We start from the raw sequence: 16326 nt of genomic DNA, 5'->3' as shown, positions 1-16326 counted from the left end.
CAGAGTAATTAACTTGTTCAAAATGGTCCAACAAAACAAAACAAAACTTTTTTTTCCTAGCTTCCAATTTGTTAATGTTCTTATGGTCAGCCACATTGTTACAAAGGGATAATTCTTCATTCCTTGGATTTGTCCTCTACTTTACTTCTAAACATTTTTGCTCATGCTGTGCCTTTAACCTTAAAGGAACTTTTCTCCATATTGCTGGAATTCATATTTCTTATTCAATATACAGGTCAAAGGTATTCACTTTTAAACACTAGTATCAGAATGTTCTCCATTTAACGGACTATGAGTGATCCATTTCAAAATGATTTCTAAGGTGTGCCTTGGTATTTCATACAAAAATCTAGAGGACTTTAGGGCGTAGAGACCCAAACCATACAGGAAGTCACTAAACTAAAGCTTGCATAGCTTCACTAAAATGAAGGTCAGATGATTTGGGTTTCCAATAACTGATTTCTTTTGGTATCATAGTAGTCCCCCAAATGGAAGTCTTGGTATAACCATGGAAAATGATTCACAAACACGCAGGATCCATTGGTCCTTTTATATATGAGATACCCCTTTAAAATGAATGATGTTATTTGTGAGTAATTAAGTCTTCTCACTCTTGCTGCCACCCATTTCTGATTCGTTTTTCTTTTTTTAAAGATTTTATTTATTTATTTGACAGACAGAGATCACAAGTAGGCAGAGAGGCAGGCAGAGAGAGAGGGGGAAGCAAGCTCCCTGCTGAGCAGAGATCCCAATGCGGGGCTCGATCCCAGGACCCTGGGATCATGACCTGAGCCAAAGGCAGAGACTTTAACCCACTGAGCCACCTAGGCATACCCCCACCCTCTTCGTTTCTGATTCTTAAACACTTCTTGTGATGCTGCTTTATACAGAAGTCTTCCTTGTTACAGCAACCATCATTTCCTGGGAATGAGATCTTCATGGAGATTCAGAAGCGCATTTGCATTGTAGAGATGTTGCTGAAAGTAAATGCCTATCTCAAAAAGGAACCAGAGTCTTGAAAAAAGATTATTAACCCATCATTGTGATTACTGTGTGAATTTGATGTGAAAAGATGCTGGAGTGAGCAAAGACTTGCATGGAGTCATGCAGGAGTCAAGGAAACAGTGTTAGCTTGTTTTTCCTTATTTTACTTAGCTAAAATCATGAATCTCACTAACCTTAGCCATGCACAGCTTTGAGGGTCTGAAGTGTGCAAGGTGCCCTTATGCTATAGATATGTATGTGTGTATGTCCCACGTTTCCTGCTAAATTTTATGCTTCAAAGTAAGGACCATCTTGTTTTCTTGCTCTCTTGCATATGGAAGGATCTCAATAAGGACTTTTTAAACAAATCAATACTGGGGCCTTCTCCCTGTATAATTAGAGAAGCCAAGGACAAGGTACTCAAATTTTCCCACTCTTGTTGTCACAGTTAAATTATTTCTAATAATATGTATAAAGATCTCTTACCACATGGGTCTTAGAGTTCTATGAGGTAGCGAACTACCTTGACCACATGTAAGAATTAACTGGAAAGCTTTAAAAACTACTGATGCCTGCATCTGAGCCCCAGAGATTCTGATTTAGCTGATCAGAGATAGTCATTTAGTTTAGACTGGGCATCTGTTTATTTGTATATTTTTAAACATTTTCCAGATGAATCTAACTCTCAGCCAAGGTTGAGAACAAATATTGAAGAGTAACAATGGCAAATAGTTCCAGGGTAAATGAACAACAGAATTCAGTACTAAACCTATTTATGGACAAAACTCTGTGAAGAGCACACAGGGGAGGAAGGCCACAAAATCTTATAATCTGGAGCATATATTGTATTATCACCATCATCACCAGTAGAAAGAATGAATTGAGTGTCTACTACCACTGTATTAGGTCTTGAGTTAGATACAAAGACTTGGTCATTTTTCTTATTTTAGTGATTATTTTAAGGCATTAGTTATTGTCCACCTTAGCATAAGACAAAGTTTCTTTAAATAAATGGAGGTGGGAAAAAACAAAGTATTCACTGAATCCCCCACCAGTAAATTTATGTAAAAAGAGTCAGACAGCCACCTCTCAGACCCGAAATGTCAAGCTTGTAAAAATAGTATTCTTGGGAGTTATATTTGATCATTTGTTAAATATGGGGATATAAAATGTAGAAATCCATGTGTAATGCTTCAAATCCCTAATCTGGTTTAAAAGGTCAGTTGAAGCCTAAAAGGACTTGACATTTTACCTTTAAAAGTCTGACTTTTGGACTTAAGACTTAACAACATTTCAGCCTGAATGACCCCGAAGGATAAATACAAAGCTGGTTTCAATTGAACTATTTAGAAAGCAGGGGATCTTCTAATTTGTAAGATAGCATTCAGAGAGCTTTTTCCATTAAGAACTCAATCGACTGAAAAATGATTTCCTTGGGTATTCCACAATCTTTCAATGCTTGTGTAAATTTTACGCAGGAGGTGGGCGGTGTGTGAAGCTCAAGATATAAAACACCGTGGTACAAAGGAAGAAAACCACCTTATGAGCCACAGAAAACTGGTGATCACCTGTAAGCAATGTATATTGCCTCTGTTGACCAGTTTCTCCCTCAGGTGAAACACAATTCACATACCAGATATTCATTATAATTTCATTTCTTGGAGCAAGTTCAATGGCTTTTTCAAATTGTCATTATCATTAATTAATATTTATTGAGCACCCACTGGGTACATATTATAGAATGACTGGTAGGCTATTATACAATAAATGTCTCAGTATAAATTATACTTTATCTACTTTTATTATATTTTCATGGGAACAAGTGAATGTCTCTTCCATTTGTGTAGCTACTGTTAAAATGTCACTCATGTGAAAGCAACCTAGGATGAGAACCTGAGTTCTAGAAATACTTCAATGAGTTTTTTGCATGCACATGCATGTGTGTGTGTGTGTGTGTGTGTGCATATGCATGTGTGTATATAATGCATAAAACATAAAACTTAGGTCAAAATTTATTGAGATAATATTAATTGTGTCATATCATTTAAAAATAAACTCTATATATTACCTTATTGGTAAGCTCAATAAGTATTCTTTTAAAAAGTGAAAATGTGGGGAGAATGAGCCAAAATATAATAATGAACTATCTCATATGTTCTGAAAATTGCCTTTTACAACATAAAAATGAAGTTCCTTATAGAGTTAGAATTTTTCTTCTCTACAAAGACTATATCAAATTTCAAATTGAGACTTTTGTGAGAGCATTTGCAAAGATTATCCAAATACACATCACTTATTTACATATTTCTGTCTTATTCTGATACTCGAAGGTGAAATTCCCAAACTGAAGAAACATTTCATTCTTCTTACATAGCATCATGTCGCTGTTGGAACAAGAGTCTGAAGTGATCAGGATCCCACGTACCTTGCTCAGACCTCATATAAAATAGTAGAAATTTTATATTTTTGTCAACATAGTTTTTTTTAGCCATTAATTTTTTGAAAATATACTCTTATACAAGTCCCTAATGCTTTAGGAGTGCAAAGATGACTCAATACCTATCCTACCTTCAATATGATTTTCTAAATTACCATACTTCATACTTTCTACATTATTTTTTAATTTTTAAACTCTATTAACTTGGCAGCTCTGTATAAAGTAACACTTGCAGACATCTATAATATTCCAGTTTCCAAGTGTGGAAACTGCTATTAATTTGTAACAAAGACAAATTATGGAGAACTAAGCTGGCCGATGTGAGACTGTCCCAACTTTTTATATTTAAATGTTAAATTTTCAGCTGTACACTACAATAGGAGTAAAAATGAGGTTGAACAGCATTGTGTTTTGTCTAGACTTCAGAGAGACAATCATGAATGGTGTCATGGAACTCTTTTTTTTTTTTTTCTTTAAGATTGCATTTATTTGAGGGATGAGAGATTGTATTTATTTGAGTCGGTTAAGTGGCAGTTGGTTAAGCTGATTGCCTTCATTCAGCTCAGGTCATGATCCCAGGCTCCAGAGATCAAGTCCCACATTGAGGCTCCTTGCTTAGCGGGGAGCCTGCTTCTCTCTCTTCCTCTGCCTGCCACTCTGCCTGTTTGTGTGCTTGCTGGCTCTCTCTCTGACAAATAAATAAATAAATAAATAAAATCTTAAAAAAACAAACAAAACCTCTTAGCATTAAAAAAAAGATTTTTATTTGAGAGAGAGAGAAAGTGCCCATGTGTGGGGGAGGGGTTGAAGTTGAGGGAGAAGCAAGTTCCCTCCATGAGTAAGGATCCTGCCAACAATGTGGCCTGAGCCTAAAGCAGATGCTTAACTGGCTGAGCCACCCAGGCACCCTAGAACTCTTGATGTTTTCCAGTGCCTCATTCAATGGAATTGAGCTAGGTATTTAAGAGTAAAGGAAACACTCAGGCTGGTGTCCTTAATGGAAAGCAACTCTATTGTGGCCCTCCTCAGTGAAGCTCGGTAACATGCTTAGAAGGAGAGTGAGGTTCAGATGGGCAGGGGGCAGGGAGTGGGTGTAGAAATAGTAAGAGATGCATGGAGGTTCTCTGTTCTTCATTCAAGTCTTTAAAGGTGTGTGTCAAAGTGCTAAAGGGAAGCACAGGTTGGTAAATAAATACATAAGAAAGGAATTGGACCACAGCACATCAAATTCCATTTTTAAGAATAATTATGTCAAAATCAGTCAATTGGTGTAACAGAAATAAAGTCATTTTCATAGAACATTATCACAGGATCAATGTCTCTCACTTTGAAAAAATAACCGTTTCCCCTTGACTTCGACACTTATTTTTGATAAATGCTTCAGCTTTGCCTCAGTATTAATTTCTCAGCCAGGTACTATTATGCTGTGACAACCTTCTATTCCATTGTCATTGTGTCAGGTTATTGAAAAGGATAATGAGTAGATATATTTGCCTTTAGAATGTTAAGAAATAAATGGCATTCTTATTCCTTATTTATCTATAGTACTTAATTTCAGAGAATGGTTCAAGTGATAATTACTGGATTTTTACATTGGTAGAAAACTGAAGTATATGTTAATAGTAGCATAATTTGATATTTATGAATTATTTTCTTTTACAAATATAGAAATTTAATAATCATCATTAAAATTACTCTATTAAAATCTGAAAACAGCACATAGTTGCTTTGAGTAATCTGGTCCATTATCTCTTAAGCAATATAGAGAGATGGTGGGAGCTTGTCTTATAGTCATACAGCTAACAGTCAATTTTTTTAAGTCTGTGGTCTATGGTTTCCCATGATAAAAGTCTCCCATTCTGTTTCTAACAGTTTCATAAAGAACAGTATCAAGACAGTATAAAACAACCCTCAAGATACTATTTAGTATCTGAAAGTTGTTAAAATCAAGCAAACAAAATAATTTAGAGATGACACTGTTTTGATTCACAAAAGTTTTGGGGGTCTTTTTTTCTGTTATGTGGTTGGGAAAAATGAGGAAGAATTGCACTGAACTATGCTGTCGAAATCTACCCACCTTTTGAAACAACTCAAACAACAAAGAAAAAACATCTCCTTCTTATTAGATTTGCAAAATTTTTAGCCTAACAATAATAAATGAAGATGAGATGTGGGGAAATATAAACTCAGATGTATCTTTGTTTGGAATTTAAATTTGAGAAACATTTTGGAGAGTAATTTTTAATGAACAATATGGCTGAAGATTTGCATACTATTGAACATCCTATAAAGGTTAAAATAAATTAACTAGATTTATACATGTTAACATTAATAGATTTTTTAAAAATTTTTTATTTTTTATAAACATGTGTTTTTATCCCCAGGGGTACAGGTCTGTGAATCACCAGGTTTACACACTTCACAGCACTCACCAACGCACATACCCTCCCCAATGTCCATAATCCCATCCCCTTCTCACATTAATAGATTTTAAAATAACATGTATAAAACACATTATAGGAAGATAACAGTAAAAATAGTATTTAGTTAACTTTTTAAGCCATGCAAACTAGTACTTTACATTTTTTTTGTGGATACATATTCTTTAAAATAGTTCAGAATGAAGCATACCTAGAATGATACATTCTAATTTCACAATAATGGCTAGTTCTCAAAAAGAACGAAATAATATGCTTGGTGAGGATAAAGGAATTTCACCACCATTTTAGTGTTTATTCCTTTAAGGAAAACAGTTCTGAAGGAAATAAGACAGAATACTAATATTTGCAATCCTTTGTTGTAAGTATACGGATGTTTGTAAAATTACTGTCTGCTTTTTCCTTTATGTATTAAATATTTTTGATACTAGAAAGTACCTTACTATTGAAGTATACAACTCACATCTTTTTCTATACATCCTCTGCCAGTATATTAACTAGGTTAAGCATTTTCACATGCTCATTCTTTCAATAAACAAATGTTGACCTAACAACTGCAATTCTCCAAGAACTGGGCTACATTCTAGCTATTCTAAATAAAATCAGATGCCTTCAGTGGCGCTACAGTTTAGTTAATGAAGTACATACAAACTCTTTAGCATTCCCCTATGCTCATCAGTAGTTACTTCTCTTAGCAAATGCATTCTTCTACTAAAAATAATTTCCTTATCTTTGTGTATCTCTGCCAGTTTAATTTGTTGAACTAGAGCTTTGCTAATGACTAGAAGTTACACTTCTACAAATTAGGCTCCTTTGTGTCAATAGGGTGCATTTAGGACACTAGCCACAAAGCCAGGAATCAGTGGTTTCTAGCCTTCTTTCTGGGGTTCATACATCAGAAAAAGCTTCAAAGAATGTGAACCACTTAAAAGAGGTGATTAACATATATTTTGCTCTAATAATATTACCACCTACTAACACTGTCATTTCATAGGAAAAAAATACTATAATATAAAAACCATAGGAGTATGGTCTTTTAAACTAAATATACCTTATCTTTTGATAAATATGCTATCCTGTCCTTATTTTTTACATTTTACTGTGAGTCAATAAAAGTTTTATCATGGACCAGCCTTTGAAAACTACTTTCCTAAATGATCCTCATGCTTTTGACCTTGTGTAGACATATGGAATATATGAAATATCGGGAAATATACACATTTTTGAAAAACTTCTAGCTGGTTTGATGGGGACTTCCTCTATTAATCACTAATAACATTGCTATATTGCTTGCAAGTATGCTTATCAGTGAAGGGAGATGTATTTATGGTGAAAAATTATAGTGAAGAATATGTGCTTCACTCAAAAATTAACATGGATACTGATAATAACACTTGGAATTTTTACCAGGATTTTATTGTTTTTAAGACAGCCATACGTTATCTCTCTCTAATGCATAATAGTGATAATAAAGTCCAAGAGAAGAACAACTGGGGTCTTCATTAGATATGAAAGTCTATGTCCCCCTATATATGCAGGAACCAGAAGAAACTTCCTTAAAGATGATTCTAATCTTTACTCACATCAATTAATTATATATTACACACTTCAAAGTCATAGCAACATTTCTCAAAACCTTCTCTTCCTTCTCAAATCTCCGACATCACATAGGGGCTTCTTAGTCACACTGGGCAATCTCTAGTCAGTTTCTCCTAAGTACCTTGCTGAGGGAGAGTCTAGGTCACCTTACCCGACTCTTTCATGTGAACCATTTGAGCCACCTGGGATTCTGTAACAATTCTTCTCTACTTTCCAGTGATCTAGATGCTCCTCAGTGGAAGAAAGTCTAGATCACACCCAGTAATTTGTAACACTTATCCCCCCTTTCCTCCCTCTTCTGTTCCTTCCTTCCCAGTCTCATGATTCAGCATTACTAAATGCCCAAGGAACAGTCCAGCAAGTCCAAAACTCTCCTTAAAGGAAGAAGCAAGTAGGGATATTGAGTAGCAGAAGATAACATTTTCTTGGCAGGGGGAAAACTGGGGAAGGCTGACATCAGGTTAGTAGAAGTTGCCCAGACCATGAAAGAAATGAGAGCAATAAGAAAAAACAAAAGCATTTGAGGCCATATGGTTATCAAGGCTGAAAGTCAGCCTGCCCTATCCGGAAGGTGATCCTGCTGCTTCTGGATGGATATGCCTCTGACACATATGGGCATGAAGGTCTTCAAAGCCATAGCCTGGTAGATAAGCTTGTTCTCAGCAGAAACATTTGTCCTGCTGAGTTTAAAGGATGGAAAAACCCCCTCTTCCCATTTAATTCAAACTCTCAGCTAGCAAAGTGACCCAGTTCTCTTTGACATGTCCTTTTGTTTCCCATTCCGCAAGTGATGGAAACTCCCATGGAAAGCTATAGGATGTGTGTAATTAATACTCAGAGCAACAATGCAGGTAAACTCCTGCTTATTCTCAAGATTATTGCGGTCATGGGTCCATTTAAAGAGCTGATGTAAAGCTTTGGAATTTCAGGGCCGTAATGGATCATGGATAGAGGATAAAGATTTGTTTCAATTATTTTCTAATTTGGTAGAAATAGCACATACTGCCACGACTTTTATCTCCTTCTAGGCTTCTATTGCCTCATACACAGATGAAGAGTAGAGGTGGTCCCCTCAAACACCAATGCCTAATGACTAGGAGCTTAACAGCTATTTTTTATTCTCTAAAATTAATAATTGTTTTTAACCACAAAGATGCAGCTAAATGGATATAGTTCTAAAACTAGCATAATCCTAAGTGTAAATGATGCAAACAGTATTAAAGCAGAAGAGAAAAACATTCCAGAAAACTTAATAAAAAAAGTGATAGAAATATAATATGCAGGCACGTGGATGGCACAATCACTTAAGCACCCAACTCTTGGGTTTCAGCTCAGGTCATGATCTCATGGTGATGGGGTTGAACCCTGCATAGGGCTTCACTACTCAAAGTGGGGAGTCTGCTTCAGTTTCTCTCTCCTTCTCCCTCTGCCCCTCCCCACGGCATTCTCTCTCTCTCTCATAAATAAATAAATCGTGAAAAAAAGAAATATAATAAGGTTTTGTTGTTGTTGTTTTTTGTTTTTTTGTTTTGGCTAAGTATCTTTGGAAGGTCTTGCACTAAAGCAACCACGTGAGTCTTACCCTCGGTTTCTCCCAGATGTGGTAGGTTGGAATACTACCAGGCATTTCATCCAGATGCACTGCATTTTCAAGCACTTACTCTAAAAAACTTTTTGAAGTTCGCCTAGTACTACTTTACTCATTGACTCATGTTTAGATTAGAGTAACAAATGATCAAGCTGAAGCTCATTCTGAAACAAAATTCCTTTCCCCCACAATATAGTGCATAAACTGAGCTGCAGCCTTTGCATTTTTTGCCATCTGGCCCACAGTGTGAGATGATATTAGTAGCATGTCAGGGAATTTTCCCTCTCTTTTCAAAAAAAAAAAAAAAAGAGGAAAAGAAAAAAATAATCCTAATCTATAGTATGAAGAGTATTAAATGAAACATCTGCCTCACTGAATGAGTCGATGAACTTTGCAGTCTGCAAGCTGCTGGCGTTTGTCAAGTACATGTTTACATTGCTGACTGCTGTAAATTTTCAAGATGGTGACATGAAATTGACTTACCAAAATATCTTATTCAAATCTCTTAAAACACATGTTTCATTTTATTTTTTTCTTTTTTTCTCCTATAATGTCCTTATTCTTGATGAAAGGCTTTGCCGATTGAGACAGTAAGAGGTTGCTGAGACTCCAGTAAGCTGAAGCCACTGAGTTGTTAAAAAAAAATTACATAATAAAATCTGCCAAGAGTTAACATGAACCTCTTGTTAATGTAGAACTAGAATCCTAGATGTGAAGTGATACCGATGAAAGAGTCAAAGAATTCAGGCAAATGCTGTGAAAAGAGAGCCAAGATGCTGCTTCAATTATTTTAAAGGAAAGATACTTAACAAATAATATCTGCTTGGTAGATTACTGTCAGTGCCCTACTTGGTGACTAAATTTTAAAGGAAGAACATTTCTCAAAATCTGCCTAAATAGAATCACTTTGGATAAAAACCCCTTAGCCCAATTAGGGATTTGGCTTCACTGAGGAGAAATTTCAGTCTAAGTTTCAAGTTTCTTTCCTTCTTTGACTGTAAATACCCCATTTTCTCTATCAATTCTACTGTCAACACACACACACACACCCACCCACACACACACACACACACACCAGAAACAAAGATTTTTTTCTAGCTTGTACAATATGCAGAACCCAGAAATGTTTATTATATTATCCCTTTATAAAGTCTGATACACTCTTATTATTCTTGGGGGAAAAAAGTACTGTGTTGCAATATTAGGCCTAAAGAATAAATTTAAAGCAAAAATTTAATATCATAAATAGAGGTAAATGCACATTCATTCCACTTTCTACCTTGAATGTAGGGAAGGCTGACCTGTCAACTGAGCTCCAATGAAATATGGTTCTCTGCATAATAGTGTTTTTTAAATCAGATGTACATTCTTCCAGGGTTTATTGTGGTTGTCTTAGTCCAGCATTGCCTTCTGGACAAGTAGAATTGGGTCTAATTTCCACTGCCTTAATCTCTTTCCTTCCTTTTTTCATTCCTTCCTGCCCTCCTGCTTTCCCAAAACACAATGGTGGTCTGATATAGACACATAAACGAACAAATACACTGCAGAACAATATGCATGGCTGTGGGAGTAATTATAGGGGCTGCGGGAGTCCACAGGGAGGACGTTTAATCTAGATGTGGCAGTCAGAGAAGGCCTCTAGCAACAAGCAACATCTAAACAGGCCCAAGCAATAGATTAGTTAGTCAGGAAATGAGTGGAGTGGAAGACCAAAGGTTCCAGCCAAAGGCGTCATTCAAAGGAACAGAGTCCAGAAAGAGCACAAATCATCAGGAGATCTTCAAGCAGCTCAGCACAGTTTTAGCATTTAGGGTAAGAGGAGGAATTGCTGGAGATGTTCAGAAAGCCACCTAGGGATGGGGTGAGAGACAAGACCAACCGTGCCATCCAGAGTTTGGGTTTTTCCTGAGGGCAATTAAAAGCCACTGGAAGTTAATCTAGAGGATGACATAATCAGACTTTCACTTCTGCAAATGCTCTTAAGTGGCTCTTCCTTGGGGAGAGTAGATAAGGAAATAAACAGCAAGACCTTAAAGTGGTGAGAACATCTAGGATGCTATTATAGTAATTTAAATGGGAAAGGGAGGTGAGCATTAATTTGGAAGTGGTATAGAGGAAGAGGGGGCAGATTTGAGCCATCTAAAGGGACATTTGTAGGAATCATTGAAAGAAGATGAAAAAAGAGGAGGCAACAGGTATTCTGAGATACCTTTGTCTTGTTGCTATGTCAGTGGTATTTACTTCTCCCTTGCATGTGGAATGACCTCTTGTAGCTACAGTGTGTCACACGGAAAGTAAGATTTCCTTGCACTGCAATGAAAACCAAAATACTGTCCAAACTCCCTCTGACCAAAGAGCCTCATAAACTCTACCCCCTAGGTACCCTTCCCACATTCACTTGCTCTTCAGGTCCAGGGCAAAAACCAGTCAGGATCCCACCTTTCAGAAGTGATCACCCTTTCAACTTCATATCTATAATGTCTGGCATGCATTCTATTTAATTTGGCTGTTGTGCCATGTCTGCATTTCCCACAGGCTGAGAAACCCCCAAGAGCCGAGACTCCATGTTTGTATCTCTTGTCCTTAGCAAGCTCCCAGCTCAGAGACTTGCACATAGTAGGAGCTCAGCACACATTTGCTGAATTGAATGTTTCATGTCCCCTCAGACCACATGTTCCCACAGCTGTTTTTAGAAGCAGCTTGCTCTTTGCCTTGTTTTTCCATCCAGGAGGTTAATGAGCAGAGAACTGAAACCCAGGACTGTGACAGATATAATATAGCCTAAGACAATGGCAGGAGCAAGAAAAATTAACGGATTTCATCTACTCATTTCAGTTTAATTTCTTATATTCTTGAAAAGTAATGCTAGGGGCAAACATGCACCTAACTCAAGCAATGAAAGAAATAGAAGGTACTAATTATTTACCAATGATCAAAACTTCATATTTTGGCCACAATATCCTTTTCTTTTAAGAGTAAGGTTTGCTATTTATGTTTTTTCTGTTCTAAGAAGGAGGGATAGGAAGCTGCTATTTAGAGTAATGGCTTAGTCTCCTCATATATGGATAATTCATTAAAATGTTGCATTCCTGCAAAAGAGGAAGTCTGAAAGAGGCAGAGTAACCAACCAGGCTGTTTCTTCTTTAAATTAAATTAACCTGTTGTCTAGTTAAAAAAAAAAAAAAATAAAAAGTATGTGTTCCTTCACATAATCAGTGACTTATAAAGGCACAAAAAAACTTTAAAGACAGCTGAAAGTACTCAGTATTTTTCAGAAGTTTACCATGGAGTCATAAGCGTTCAAGAGAGTTGGATCTTGGGCCATCAGGAGGAGAATGAGCTGTGATTGACAGGGAAGACAGTGGGACTCCCACCTTTGCTTCAACCAGATTACTAAGATTTTATCCCATGTCTTTGTTCCTTTAGAAAAGGAAAGGGGAAAAAACAAACAAAAAAAACAAACCACAAACCAAGATGGAAACCAACCCCCTCATTTATAAATAAGATGGATAATGAAGACCAGAAAGGATAATATAGCTAAGCAGCATGTTAAGAGTCTATAGCAGAAAAGACCTGAATTCTAATTCCAGCACTGTTTCCCCAGTAAATGACCCTAGAACATCATTTCTCATTGGAATTTAGGATTCATTTTCTGTCAAATAGGTTTCTGAAGGGATTTGATGAAGGGATTTTTAAAAAAGCATTTACTACAGTGATTGGCATATGACAAATGTTCGGGAAATATAGACATTGGTGATAGTGGTAGTAATAGTAGCAGAACCCAGCTAGAATGTAGATGTTTCTACTCTGTACTCAAGTGTTTTTTCCTGTGTGCCTCAACAAACAACATCCTCTGCATTCTAGCTTATCCAAAGGAAAATAGAGTGTATTTCAGGAACAGTGATGCTTTTCATTTTCTTCTCAGGATACATATGTACTTTTATATTAGGAAATAAAGGGAATTGGCATTAGGGATATAGAATATATAGCTTAATATTCTGAGAAACAAATGTCTTGAAGTGACGTGTAGTGATTGGGGTGACAGAAATGCATTGCTTGGAAAAAAAGAACTACTAAGTTGTATCAAAGAGTAACACGATGTTGGTTTGTTTTTTAACAAGAACATATATTTTGATCTCTAGGAAAATAATTTTTGCAACATTAAATAAAATAAAACTTGTAAAAGTGATCAAGAAAGTAAGAGGGTTTTTATTTGTATTTAACCTGCTTTTTAAGTAATTCCACACAATTAGTTCATCACCACACATTCTTCCCACAGGATTACAACTTAACATTGGTGAAAATGAACCAAGATTCCTGGGAGAATTTGGTTTTGAGAAGAGTAATTTTGAAAGATTTAGAAACCCAAAGTTTATGCTTGATTCTTCTCTGGATCATATGATTTCTGTTCATTTTAATAAGGAGTGCCTAATATTACTTGCAAAAGTGGATTAATTTTGTCATAGAGTCATAGACTCCATTAGCAATCTGATGGGACAAATATTTCTTCTACCCCATATTTTCAAGACTTAGTAATATGTTTTATATATCAGATTTAAAAAGACCAAAAAAAGATGATAGTTTAAAGAAACTACTTTGATACACTGAAAGAAATATATGTAATCTCTCGTACTCCCAAAGAGCAAAAAAACCCCACAAATTTATTGAGTTTATGTACCGTTATGAAAAAAATTGGTATAATTAAGCTTTAATCATATAATTGAGTTTTAATTGGTATAATTAAGTTATTTTTACACAAAATTTGAAAATTCTTCCATGAGGCACCAAAAATATATTTTAAGAGTGTTGTTTTCAAAGACTTTAATGGGGCAACACTTGGCATACAAAATTTGTTACTCTTAGTGGAAGGTGAAAAGCAAAGGTCTATTTCTCTCTGTTTTTTTTTAAACAAGATCAATTGATTTCTGATATTTTGTCACTTCTATAAATGATGGAAGTTGCCAAATAAAACCAAGGCCTATTTCAATGCTAACTCTGATTTCAAGTGTGACTGGTGGGCTCTCATTTCACAGCCTGGTCACCTCTTCTACAAAATGGGGTTAGTATTAATTTTTTTTTAAGATTTTATTTATTTATTTGACAAAGAGACAGAGCACAAGTAGTCAGAGAGGCAGGCAAAGAGAGAGAGGGGGAAGCAGGCTCCCTGCTGAACAGAGAGCCCAATGTGGGGCTGAGATCATGATCTGAGCCGAAGGCAGTGGCTTAACCCACTGAGCCACCCAGGTGACCTGGTTAGTATTAATTTTAGTGGTTTGAGGCATACTAATGAAAAATTGCCTATAAAATCTTGGTCCAGTTCACCTATAGTAGCCATACATGGTGAAATTCTGTTTTCAGTGGAAATTCCAGAGAAAATAAGCTATTTTTTACAAAATAATCATTTTAGACATCATTCATCTATTCAACAAATAGTTATCCAGGACCAAGTATGTGACTAAGCACAGCTCTAGTTACTGTGGATATAGCAGTGGACAAAACAGGCATAGACTCTACCTCCAGAATCAAACATTCTGGTGACAGTAAGAAATAATTAATATAAAGAAGCCAGTGATAAGATTCAGAGGAAAGATAAATCAGTGTAAAGAGATAGAGCAGTGGTAGATCCTTAACTAATGGGCCAAAATTAATTCCAGATGAATTAAATAATTTAATTTTACTAATAGAAAACTGTAAAAGGAATCCTATAAAATGCAAGTGAATTTTTTTGCTCTTAGAATGTATAATGTCTTTATATGTGTAAAAGCAAATAAAAAGCCCACAAATGCAAAGATCAACCCATTAGACTACATAAACATGAACAACTTCTATTTACCAAACAAGTTAATAAAACTAAAAAGTCAAATGGAGAAATGAGAAATATTTGCCAAACGTTTCCAACATTTACCATGATGAAAGGTGGAGAGGTGGAATTAAAAATACAAAAAACACAAACTAATGAGACAAATCCTCATTATCAATTCAGCATATAAATAACTCCTGATTCAAACAGACGACAGAAATGAACTTCCTAGAAATCAAGATATACAAGTTAAAAAAACTTCAAATACAGAAAAATACTAAAATACGCATTATTGGCAAGGCTGCAATGAGATGCTCACTTATATACATAATGCAAGTGTGAGTCAGTGACTCTGTCTGAGAAATAAAGGTGGAATCTTCTAGGAACCCTAAACAAGCCCTTATTTGTTTGTTTGTTTGTTTGTTTACAAGAGAGAGAGGAAGAGAGTAGAGAGAGAGCCCAAGGAAGGGAGGAGCAGTGGGGTGGGGGGAGAGATTTACATACTGAGTGTGGAGCCGGAAGTGGGGCTCAAAGTGAGTCTGGATCTCATGACCTTGAGATCACGACCTGAGTTGGACGCTTAACTGACTGAGCCACCCAGGCGCCCCTATACAATGTGCAGTTTATTTTTAATGAAATCGATAATGCTTTATATATGGTGTGGGGAAAAGAATTGATGTGTCTCCCATTCCAGTGTTTCTGTTAAATTTTACCCACTCAGTAGTTTTTCATTCTAGCAATTCACTGTTTTAGGCACTGAAAATACAGTAGTGAACAAAACAAACAAAAGCTTTTCCTTGAAGAACAAATGTACTTTAGAAGAATACTAGAAGTTATTACTGTGAGACCTGAAAAAATTAGTAAAATTGAATCAGAAATATGGATGATCTGAAGAAATGATTGGGGAATGGAGTGTCAGTGAGAAAAGGAAAGTCTGATCCAAACTCCCTAGTTTAGAAAGTTTGCACATGGTAGACCAGTTTATTCCTCATCATTAATTTTCCATGATTAACTTGAAAGAGAACCAAGAATTGAAACCTCAATTTTCCCCAAACTAAGGTAATTAAGAATAATCTCAATAGTTGAATTAGTTATAGGAAGAGTTTTTAAATAAAAAACAAATCAGTACTCTCTATCTTCTCTGATACTTCCAATCAGAAGCTAGATTGAAATAGAACAACTTCTACTATGACAGGAGACTCTTTGCAAGATAAATACCACAGGAGTAGTCTCAAAAATCTCAAACACATGAAATGGCAGTGATTCTGATTCTCTGTAATACAAAGGTTTTAGCATGTGTTGAAATGCTCTGTGATGTAGGCTACATTTCTATCAATGTTTCATTATTTAATAGAACAAAATACGTATTATTGAGTACATTATACTAATAAATATCAAGACAACACATTATTCAACTCTCTTAAAATACTTCTTCAGTTGTTTAGAACATACATCTTGATTTAAGTACTTCAGGACGTTA

The sequence above is a fragment of the Mustela nigripes genome, chromosome 3 (genome assembly GCF_022355385.1).
Source record: "Mustela nigripes isolate SB6536 chromosome 3, MUSNIG.SB6536, whole genome shotgun sequence".
Classification (NCBI taxonomy): domain Eukaryota; kingdom Metazoa; phylum Chordata; class Mammalia; order Carnivora; family Mustelidae; genus Mustela; species Mustela nigripes.
This window is presented reverse-complemented; position numbering follows the sequence as displayed.